This window comes from Polistes dominula, unplaced genomic scaffold (genome assembly GCF_049000335.1).
Source record: "Polistes dominula isolate Pdom_NZ unplaced genomic scaffold, Pdom_raw_medaka contig_79, whole genome shotgun sequence".
Lineage (NCBI taxonomy): Eukaryota > Metazoa > Arthropoda > Insecta > Hymenoptera > Vespidae > Polistes > Polistes dominula.
The window spans coordinates 3,985,432-3,995,410 of record NW_028300916.1 but is presented as its reverse complement, the minus strand read 5'-3'; the positions used below and the strand labels follow the sequence as shown (position 1 = coordinate 3,995,410).

Here is a 9,979-nt window from a genome sequence, read left to right as displayed (position 1 = left end):
CGGGGGGTGAACGAATATTTTTTATTTCTAATACCTTTCCCAATTCAATCCTTCGACTACGAAATACTCCAAATGGTAACTATAATTCATTGTAAAATATAGAAAAGAATGAGACTACATGGGTTAAATTAACCTGTAATGAAAGTAGATTTTATTATCATATTAAAAATCTTGTTAATTGTTTGAAAGAAATGTGTATTGTTACCTGAGAACACCACGTATATTATTAGAGTACCATCTTCTTCGAGATTCACCTTCAGACTGACACGTGGTCTTCAATGAAAGTTCTTATATTAAATGTTGTTTATATGACTTTTTGAATGTTGCACATGCGTGCAACGTGAAAGAATTGACCTAATTAATAGAATTTAAGATTAAAATGTTTTAATTTGAGTATTTGTTTCATTCTAACGTAATTATTTTACTGCTCATGCTCAGTGATGATTTCGAGGATAAAAATTTCTTAAAATTTAAGTAGTATGCATTAAGTTATTAAAATTATTGTTAATTAATCGAAAGGAATGTGTATTGTTACCTGAGAACATCAAGTATATGATCGGAGTATCGTTCTCTTCGTGATTCACCTTCAGACTGACACGTTATCCTCTATGAAAGTTCTTATATTGAATGTTGTTTATATGACTTTCCGAATGTTGCACATGCGTGATACGGTAATAAGATTCCTAATAAAGAGAATTTTTTGATTAAAACGTCCCAATTTGAATATCTTTTTCATTCTAACGTAATTATTTTATCGCTCCTGCTCAGTGATGATTTCGAGGATAAAAAATTTCGTGCAATGTAAGTAGAGTGCATTAGAGTATTAAAATAATTGTTAATTAATCGAAGGGACTATGTATAGTTGTTTCAAAACACCGAGTATATGATCGGAGTACCGTCCTCTTCGAGATTCACCTTCAGACTGGCAAGTGGTCTTCAATGAAAATGTTTATATTAAATATTGTTTATATGACTTCTTGAATGTTGCACATGCGTGAAACGGTAATAAGATTCCTAATAAAGAGAATTTTTTGATTAAAACGTCCCAATTTGAATATCTTTTTCATTCTAACGTAATTATTTTACCGTTCTTACGTAATGATGATTTCGAGGATTATAATTTGGTGCAATGTAAGTAGAGTGTATTAGAATAATAAAACAATTAAAAATTAATCTATAGGAATGTGTATTGTTACCTGAGAACACGAAGTATATGATCGGAGTATCGTTCTCTTCGAGATTCATCTTCAGACTAGCACGTGGTCTTATATCGAATGATGAATGATATGACTTTCCGAATGTTGCATATACGTGCAACGTGAATAATTGACCTAATTAATAGAATTTAAGATTAAAACCTACTAATTTGAATATTTGTTTCACTTTAACGTAATTATTTTACCGTTCTTACGCAATGATGATTTCGAGGATTACAATTTCGTGCAATGTAAGTAAAGTGAATTAGAATAATAAAATAATTAAAAATTAATCTAAAAGAAATGTGTATTGTTACCTGAGAGCACCAAATATATGATCAGAGTATCGTCTTCCTCGAGATTCACCTTCAGACTGACACGTTATCCTCTATGAAAATTCTTATATTGAATGTTGTTTATATGACTTTCCGAATGTTGCACATGCGTAAAACGGTAATAAGATTCCTAATAAAGAGAATTTAAGATTAAAACGTCCCAATTTGAATATCTTTTTCATTCTAACGTAATTATTTTACTGTTCTTACGCAATGATGATTTCGAGGATAAAAATTTCTTAAAATTTAAGTAGTGTGCATTAAGTTATTAAAATGATTGTTAATTAATCGAAAGTAATGTGTATTGTTACCTGAGAACACCAAGTATATGATCGGAGTACCGTCCTCTTCGAGATTCACCTTCAGACTGACACGCTATCCTCTATGAAAATTCTTATATTGAATGTTGTTTATATGACTTTCCGAATGTTGCACATGCGTAAAACGGTAATAAGATTCCTAATAAAGAGAATTTAAGATTAAAACGTTCCAATTTGAGTATTTGTTTCACTTTAACGTAATTATTTTACCGCTCTTACTTAATGATGATTTCGAGGATAAAAATTTCGTGCAATGTAAGTAGATTGTAATACAATATTTAAAAAATTGTTAATTAATTGATGGGAATGTCTATTGTTGCTTAAAAGCGCGGAATATTTGATTCGAGTAATGTTGGCTCCAAGATTCACCTTTTAACTCAAACGGGAATAATTGACCTAATTAATAAAATTTAAGATTAAAACGTTTTAATTTGAGTATTTGTTTCATTCTAACGTAATTATTTTACTGCTCATGTTCAGTGATGATTTCGAGGATAAAAATTTCTTGAAATTTAAGTAGTGTGCATTAAGTTATTAAAATTATTCTTAATTAATCGAAAGGAATGTGTATTGTTACCTGAGAACACGAAGTATATGATCGGAGTATCGTTCTCTTCGAGATTCACCTTTACACACGTGGTTCTCGATATATGAAATGTTTTATATTAAATATTGTTAACACTTTTCGAACGTTGCGCATGTGCATAACTGCAATAATCAATGTTAATCGATGATATTTACTCGAAATTATCGATAATAATTACATTTAATTGAATAATCGATTGAAATATAATCATTTGATTCTTCTGCGCAGAAGCGCAGGTGGTTACTTCCGGCGGAAAAGCTGTTTAAAGTAGTGTGAACATAGCAAAGGGTGAACACGTGCTTTTATTTTAAGATGGTTCATTGTTTTTTTTTTTAAGTTCCCAACGATTTTTTTTCATCAATCATACAAATAAGAAGCTAAAAGTGTTTGATAAAAAATCTAGTGAAAGTACTTTTCTTCTATTTTTTTTCTTTTTTATTATCAGTCTTGAAACAGTGACCTAAATGAACAATAATCCCAATGGTTTTTTTAAAACAAATTTTCTATCTTAAAAAGGTAAGGTTTTAATTTTTTTTGTTTTTTTTTTTTATTATTAAACTAAGGGTCCAAGTTATAAAGTGAAGCATAGCAATAACCGAAAGAAAGATCAAAAGTGTTATACTAAATTCGTCATTTTCTATTCTTTGCGACTTAACGAAAGTTTGGATTAAAAAAAAACGTAACGATAAAGAAAAAAAGAAAAGAGTAAACCCAATAGTTTTTTTTTTAAAACAAATTTTCTATTTCAAAAAGGGGTAAGGTCTTTGTTTTTTTTTCTTATTAAACTAACGGTCCAAGTTATAAAGTAAAGCATAGCAATAACCGAAAGAAAGTTCGGAAGTGTTGTACTAAATTCGTCGTTTTTTATTCTTTGCGACTTAACGAAAGTTTGGATTAAAAAAAAACGTAACGAAAACGATAAAAAGAAAAGAAAAGAAAAAAAAAAGAAAGAGAACACTTTCGTTTTTGAGAAATTTTAGTGTTGAAAAAAATTCTTAACCCTTTCTTTTATGAATTGATTTACCAAAGGAAAGTGCATTCGAGGATTTTAGTATCGAAAAAATTCTTTTTCTTCATTTTTTGCTTTTAGTACAAGATGATACTTTTCTTCTTCTTTCACGTTTTATAATTTTTTTTTTTTATCGGTGACTATTGAATTTATTTAAGATCTTTCTGGGTCAAATAAAAAAAGAAGTATATTCTCCACCATAAATGTCTATTTTTCTTTTTTTTAAGTTGACGATAGAAAAAAATTGTTTCGTTCTATATTACGGGATAAAAAACTGGATCTTGAATATTGTCCACCATAAATGTCTATTTTTCATTTTTTAAGTTAACGATAAAAAAAAATGTTTCGTTCTATATTACGGGATAAAAAACTGGATCTTGAATATTGTCCACCATAAATGTCTATTTTTCTTTTTTTTTAAGTTAACAATAGAAAAACGTGTCGTTCTATATCACGGGATAAAAAACTGGATCTTCAATGTGAACCCTTTTTTCCCCAAGTTTTATTACCGTTCCTGGAACTGTTGGAGAAAGTAAGAATTTAACGAAAAAATTATTGAAATTATTAACCCTTTCGATGCTAAAGGGATCAACAACTGTAGTCATGAATTTTAAACATCTTTCATTTTTTCTAATTTTTCTTAATAATTAAAAGAAAATTCTAAATAAATTCTTCAATTTAATTAACTCCTTTGATTGCTGACTAATACTTTTACTTAAAATGTTTTCTATGAACAGAATAATTTATTATTAACCAGATTCTAACCCTTTCGTGAAAAAAAATATTATACGTAATAAAAAAAAATATACATATTATAACATATTATTTTTAAATAATTGATTTTTTATTTTTCAACAAGTCAATGACCGCCGCATAAGGCCGCATAAGGACGGTGTCAGCCATTTTGATGAACCAAGTAACTATCGTATGTATGCCGTACCCGTCGTGAAAGGTCTAATAATAAATTATATTTAATAATTAAACTTTTTGTTTTCGAATATAATTTAATTGATTAATATAAACATTAAATTATTTTACACTAATATTAACCCTTTTAGGACGTATGTCAATTCTCAGCTACTAAAGTCTTTTTACGATTCCGATCGTATGTCTGCCATCAGCCACCACACAACAAACCGTGCTAATCTTATATATATATGTAAGTATATTTTACATAATAAATATATTATAATTATAAATATAATTAATATATTATATATAATTAATTAATATATAATAAATTATATATTAATATATTATATTATATATTAATTATATATTATAAATTAATATATATTATTTTATTATATTTTATTATTATTATTATTATTATTATTATTATTATTATTATTATTATTATTATTATTATTATTATTATTAATTGGCATCAGGAACTCAAAAGTTCATTGCCGCAAATATCAAATTCCGCCATTGTTCCCGTCGCTGAGCGCAATTCTTCCATTCACAGTCTTCGTATCCTATTTCTATTAATATTATTTAATTATATTATTTATAATTATATATAATTATTTTATAATTAATATATATAATTAATAATTATTATAATTAATATATTATATAATATAAATTTTTATTTTATATATATATATATATATATATATATATATATATATATATATTATATATATATATATATATATATATATATATATATATATAATTTAACAAATATTATAAATATCATATAATATAATAAAATTTTATATAATAAAATTTATAATATAATATAAATATATATTTTATTATAAATTGTATTATATAATATTTATTATATATATATATATATATATATATATATATAATTATTATAATTATAATAATATATATATAATATATATTAATATATTAAATATAATAATTATTATAATATATTACAATATAAATAATTATTACAATATATATATATATATATATATATATATATATATATATATATATATATATATATATTAATAATAAATTATAATAATTTAATAAAATATATATTATAAATATTTGTTTATAATTAAATTAGTATTTATTAATTTTATAAAAAATTAAATATAAATTTAATTTTTAAAATTAAAAATATTATAATATATATTAATAATATACTTGATAATAAATATATAATAAATAATTATATAATATATATTATATAAATTAATTCCGACCAATACGACGAATACAATCAAATTGAATACGTCCGAAAAGGGTTAATAAACATGTATACACTTCCAACGATGAGATTAATAATTTTTTTCAAACGCATATATGCGTCTATAGTACTCAAAGAATTAAAGTATTAAAATGATATCAAAAATTTCATTGATATATCTCACTGGTATTTATATTCACCTGTTTTACCCTCGAATCAAGTAGCCCTTTTTTTTAATCGGGTATAAAAAGTCGACGAGATTGCAGGGCTTAACACACACCCTTCCCCCATAGAAAGGCGTACCTAATGGACGATACCGATACTAGAAAAAAACTCCCCTTCCTTGAACAGGTTGATACCCATTGTGTAACTAGCTTGTAATGGGAGCTCAAGTATCATAGATAAAAAAATGTTTTCAACTCCTGTACCCTCAACAGGTCTCCCCTCATTGAACAAAAAAATAAAGGGTGTACATTTGAAAAACGGATATAATATTTCGAGGGCATAAAAGTCAAACCTTTTTTTTTTCTTCTTTCTCAAATTATTATTGAAATTATGAAACGAAAGTGTATTTTAAATGAAACAGGTAACAGAGGTAATAACAAAGATAATACAGTTTGTACATTTGTAGGCAAATTTTCATTTTGTTTGTTTGTTTGGTTTTTTTATTTTTCTTTTATTAAAAAAATGAGAACAACTCAACGATATTCCATTGAGTAGTTTATTCCGCGTTTCTTGTAAAATAAAATGAATAAATACGTACGTAAAAAGGTTTCTATAAATAGGTCCCAAAACGATGGCGCAGCTGAAACGAAAAACGGAAATCATTGGACATACGTGCATTTGGGGTCGTATCGAATGTCGACGGAAGATAACAAAGAAATCTAAAAAAGAAAAAAGAAAAAAAGAACTGGACGGAAAAAAGGAGAAATTTGAAAGGGGGAAAAATAGAAATAAAAAGAGAAAGGAGAGGATAAAACGAAGTCGAACGAAAAAAGGAAACTAAAGTATTAAAGAAAAGCAAAAAGCAAAAAGCAAAAAGAAAAAAGCAAAAAGAAAAAAGCATAAAGCAAAAAACCAGGTAAGAACCATTCTAAAAAGTAATCAGAAGTATCACCTGTGCTTTGACCATCAACCATATAAATTCCACTTTTCCAGTTTCTTTAATATTCAAATTTTTTTTTTAGGGACAATGTACACAGTACGGCTTAGTGAAGCAGACAGAATGAGTAATAAATTGACCTTGCATGATGAAAGCAGTCAATGATCCTTAGATATTTTTTTTGTTCATAGAACAAGAAAACATTCTGGAATGCAGAATCTTTTCAGGTAAATCTTAAGAAATCGAACGATTTAGCAGTTTCTAGAAAAAAATAACGGTTATTTTGTCAGAAAAATAAATTTAATATATATATATATATATATATATAATATAATAAATATAATAAATATTTAATATAATAAATATTATAATATATAATAGTATATAATACTATATAAATACTAAATACTATATTATATAATATTTAATATAATAAATACTATAATATATATAATAGTATAATAATAATATATAATAATATATAATAATAATAATAATAATAATAATAATAATAATAATAATAATAATAATAATAATAATAATAATAATAATATATAATAATAAAATAATTTAAATAATAAATAATATAAAATTATATAATATAAAAAATTAATATATATTATAAAATTATCAATATTATATTATATAGATATATCTTATATTTATTTATTATAAAATTATTATTATTATATTATATAGTTATATCTAACATTTATATATTCTAAAATTATTATTATTATTATATTATATATATTATAAAATTATTAATATATTACATTAAATAGTTATATCTTTTATATTTTTGTCCAGGGAGAATAAAAGAAAGTTGAAATGAAACTAAAAGAGGTTTGAACAAAGGATAACACAAGGTAAATAATTTTCTTTCTTTTATGTTAGATAAATCATGGGATTTTTATTGACATAGAATATTTTGCTTTCAATTGAAAATTGAAATAGAATTCAATGTGATTTTGATGATGCTGTTAGGTCGAGGACATTAATTGTATATTCGAATATTTCTCTTAGATAATCATGAAAGAAGGCTTGACCAAATGTTACACAACTTTGAATTTTTAAATCTCATTATGATGCTGAATAGCATTGATATATTGTCCTAATTTAGTATAAAAAAAAAAAACCATTTGTATTGTTCAATGACTGACCCTTTCTTCTATAGTATAACAATTCGATCAGTTTTCTTATTTTTTTTTTTTCTGTTTATTTATTGACTTTTAAAATTAAGATATATTTCACTGAATGGTCTTTTTATCTTTTCTAAAAAGAAAAAAGAAAGTTAGAAAAAATGGTTCGAGGTTGTGACCTAGTTTGTTAAAATGACGTAACTAACATACACTTTCAATAAAATATATAGATTACAATATATTAATAATTGTATAATAATTAATAATAATTTTATATATTCTTTTATTATATATTATTGTATATTGATATAATTTTACATTTATATTTAATAATTATATAATAATTAATGTATTATTTATTTCATTATTATTTAATTTAATAATTATATAATAATTAATAATAATTTTACATATTCTTTTATTATATTATTTTATATTTATATAATTTTACATTTAATAATTATATAATAATTAATTATTTTATTAATTATTTAATAATTATATAAAAATTAATAATAATTTTATATTTAATAATTATATAATAAATAATTAATTTATTTATTATTTAATAATTTTATAACAAATAATTAATTTATTTATTATTTAATAATTTTATAATAATTAATTAATCTATTAATTATTTAATGAATATATAATTTAATAATTTATAATGTTCTAATTTTTATGTAACTTGTAACAAAAAAAGAAGATCTTTTCCTTTCCAGGTAAATCATTTGTTGTATAACTTTATCCTTTTACAAATAAAAAATCCTGTTTAAATTTTCGTCGGTCATGTCGTTAGATGTCGTTAGCAGTTCTTTTCCTTTTTTATTATTCATAACCTAACCTTGCAATAATGAGATCTATATCATATCTACATATATATATATATACATGTATGATATAGATCTCATTATATTATTATACATATATTATATATCATTTTATACATATACATAAAAGTAAGGTTCTAACAGATCAAGCATAAGGTCCAAAAAGTCTACCAGCCATCATCCCCATGTATTTATTTCGAAAGTATGCGCGCGTGCCGATGAATGGCACACGGCGTACAAACCGAACCAAAGGTCTCTGAGGGACGAGAGACCCTTGTTAGTTCTTTTCCTTCCTTGTTTTCATTCTATTTTTTTTTTTTTTTTTTATTATTTTCTTCCTCCGCTTCCACATTTTTTCACCTTAAAAGAACTCAGAAAGAATAAAGAAAGAATAGCCGATGGGTAAGGATAAAGCACTTCTAATCCAAAAAAGGGGCCTGTAAAAGAAACTTTTTAAGAAAAAATCGCAAAATCGTTTATCTTTCATTTTCAATATTAACAATTATTATTTTCATTTATTTAATAATTTTATATTAAATTATAATAAGGTAGTTTATTATTTTATCATAAGCCTATCATCATTGATAAGATTGCATAATAAACATTTAAATATATATTATTATATATATATATATATAAATATAATATAAATTATATTATAATATAATTATAATAATATACTATAATATAATTATAATAATATATACTATAATATAATATTTATTAATATTAATTATATTATATTATTATATATTATATATATATATATATATGTTTATTATTACTATATATATTAGTATTTATTATATATTAATTATATTATAATTATATAACTTATATATATATTACAATATAATTATAATAAATATAATATAAATTTTATATAAAAAAAAATATATAAATAATAATAAAAAATTAATTATTTATTTTTTTAATAATCAATAAAATTAACAAAACTTTAAAGATAAATTTAAAGATAAATTTAAAGATGTATGTGAAAATTGAATGTAGAAATTACGGAAACCAAAATTGTTCGTGAATGACAAAAAGTGTTGATTTCAGCAGATGAACCATAAGTATGGGTAGACCCTGGACGCACAGTGGTCAGCTGTCAGATGTTTTTTCATAAAGGGGCCCTTCTTTATATGTGCAAAGCTGGCTGTTCTAAAACCCATCAATATCCTCACCATAAAAATATAACACAGCGGCTAACTGGTAGCAACTTTTCTATAGATTTGGCAGGATATTTTTTTGGATACCTGGACCATTCATATCCCCAGCATTTCGGTACCTTTTTA

The 9,979-nt window shown here is 23.4% G+C and overlaps 1 long non-coding RNA gene across 1 annotated transcript; it reads left to right on the top strand.

Annotated features, from left to right (window-relative positions):
* Nucleotides 1-6,727: 6,727 nt before the first annotated feature.
* On the top strand, nucleotides 6,728-9,979 carry LOC149033096 (uncharacterized). The gene is made up of 3 exons (XR_016176074.1): nucleotides 6,728-6,933; nucleotides 7,517-7,575; nucleotides 9,744-9,979. It is a non-coding gene; the product is annotated as an uncharacterized LOC149033096 (long non-coding RNA).